The sequence below is a fragment of the Echinops telfairi genome, unplaced genomic scaffold, assembly GCF_000313985.2.
Source record: "Echinops telfairi isolate 266 unplaced genomic scaffold, ASM31398v2 ScPeMD7_7468;HRSCAF=8506_0, whole genome shotgun sequence".
Taxonomy (NCBI): domain Eukaryota; kingdom Metazoa; phylum Chordata; class Mammalia; order Afrosoricida; family Tenrecidae; genus Echinops; species Echinops telfairi.
The window spans coordinates 8,681,170-8,683,539 of record NW_022111369.1 but is presented as its reverse complement, the minus strand read 5'-3'; the positions used below and the strand labels follow the sequence as shown (position 1 = coordinate 8,683,539).

At 45.8% G+C, this 2,370-nt stretch overlaps 1 protein-coding gene across 2 annotated transcripts in view; it reads left to right on the top strand.

The window, feature by feature from the left end:
* Window positions 1–2,370, top strand: part of SGMS2 (sphingomyelin synthase 2) — a 96,804-nt gene that overhangs the window by 454 nt on the left and 93,980 nt on the right. The window lies entirely within an intron of this gene.

Sequence of the window (2,370 nt, the reverse complement as noted above, 5' to 3'; positions counted from 1 at the left end):
GTCGCGGGAGCAAGTGCTGTGGGCTGGGAGCTGGTAAGGAGCGCCGGAGAGGCCGGGGAGGAGGAGGATGGGCTGCCCAGGGCGCGTCTTGAGGAGCGCCTGGAGGTGGGGGGGAGAAGGGGGTTTGGCACCGGAACCAGGGACGTGGCCCCAATTCTGCCCGCCCCGCCCCGCCCCCGGGCATCTCCCTGGGTTGCGTTTGATAGCTGCGTGTCGCCTTCCTCTGAGCCTTCAACCCATTCATTTCGGCCGAGCCCTAGATTGTTCAGATCCACCGGAGGTCACGGATGGAGTCAGTGTCACATTGCCCAATCAGCGAGGTAAACACAGGTGTGCTTAAGCTTACTGATCTGTAGTGAAAGATTTGCTTCTGGTTTACCACATCAAAGATCCTGCTCTTAGCCGTGGCCCTTTCTGCCTCTCTCCCGACCCCACTAACACCTTCCACGAGAATGGAAGCCTCTTTTCAAATTTACAGTCCATGTTGGGCTGCTAACTTCAAGGCCAGCAGTTCGAAACCACCAGCCGCTCCTCGGGAGAAAGACGAGGCTTTCTACTCCTGTAAAGAGTTAGTCTAGGAAACCCACGGGGCAGTTACACCTTGCCCTGCTGGGTGGCTGGGAGTTTGAATCAACTCGATGGCAGTGAATTTGTTGTGGGGTTTGACAGCGACAGCGTACTCCAATAAGCGTGGTTTAATTAATTAATTAGTTAGTTAATTTTGTGGTGAAAAACATGAAGCGCTTCACTACAGATTAGTAAGTAAGCACAAGTCAGACCGTGCTTACCTTGTTTATTGGGTACTCAACCCCTGGATGAAGTTTGGGTGGTGGAGGAGTGTTTGTTTTGATTTCTTGAAAGGCGCTGTGTGAACCATAAATATCGCTACTCTGGGCTGGCCACACTGAAATGTTCAAGGTGGAGCGACCCAGACTCCCTTCCCTTGAGGGGGAGGGACGCCGGGGAATTGGCTTTTTAGCACAAACATGTAGGTGTGGACCCCTGTGAAGATGCCTGGGATGGGATGATGCTTCATGAAACAGCCCCAATGTAATACACTGCAGTCTTGTCTTTATTAACCTTTGCCATACTTCTGTCTGCTTTAATGTGACTGTAAAATCTTTTTTTAATGTGTGTATTAAATTTTGAAGAGATTTCAACTGTTGAGTGCCTCAGTGTAGGGTATGGCTTTTCCATCTATCTATACTTATCAAACCCTTGATTTTGCCCCTAATTTCATCTCATGGCCCAGGCATGTCACTTAAACACACTGAACCAGTAAAATGAGAGAATGGGGATCAAAGCTCCAAACCCCTAGCTATTGTGGGGCAACCAGGCCTCAATGAGTTGTAGCTGTTTGTATACCAATAGGAGTAGGTTTCAGCTGACTTAAGAACAAACCAGGTCATTTGCATACATTTTCCTCCTTACCTGCTGGGCGATTTAGCCTGTGAAATCCACTTTAACGGTCTCTTTTGACAAGTGCTTAGGTTCCCAGGAAGTTCAAGGGTGGCTGTTTGTTTTTGTTTTGTTTTCTTTGTTCCTACGTGCACCGTGGGAAGCTCTGTCTAAACCTTTCAAACAACCTCAGAGGGGTGGCTGGAAGTACAGGACCTGGGACGCTGAGCAAGATTGAACGTGTAGAAAGCGCTCTCAGACTTTGCCCCTGTCTTCTTTGTACCCCCCTTAAAACAGTGCAGATTTTCCCTTTTATAGCCCTTTCTTTGGTTTGCTGATATTCTTAGGTCAAAATAATCTTCCCGTGGGAGTGTTTTGATCCCAGTTAATATTTAATGTAGTTTCTTTAGTTTCATTTTTAAGTAAAGCTGGATAATTTACAAACCTGGAATTCATACCCTCTTTCTCTTCCCATGGAACCTCTCAAAAGCCATAAGAAGTATGTGGTAGGAACTTAAGCTCAGGAATGACGAAAAGGTCGTAGCCGCGTCTCTAACAATAACGTTTAGAGTCAAAGTATAGGTTTTTCTACAGGGTGGTGTAGAGGGAGCATGGGCATCAATCTGGTTGATTAACTTGTTTTGAGCAAGTTACTTAAACTCTGTGGGGTTTTTATGGGATTTTAAACAAAATTATATGTATACTGCACCTGGTCAGGATGGGGAAGCATTTTCTTCTATCTATTACAGTTAATAAAGGGATACAATGAGAAATTTTATTTATCTTTTTTAAAGAAATGCATGGAGATGAGACGCTTTTTTCAAATGGGAAAATTACTGAAAATTTCAAACAGCTTCAGCCTTAAGAATAACCGATTTAACCAGGTCTGCAAGGCAGAATTGGGGTCATGGTAGTTGGGGGGAGGAAGCGTTTAAGAACTAGAGGAAGGTTGTGGGTTTCATTATTGCTATA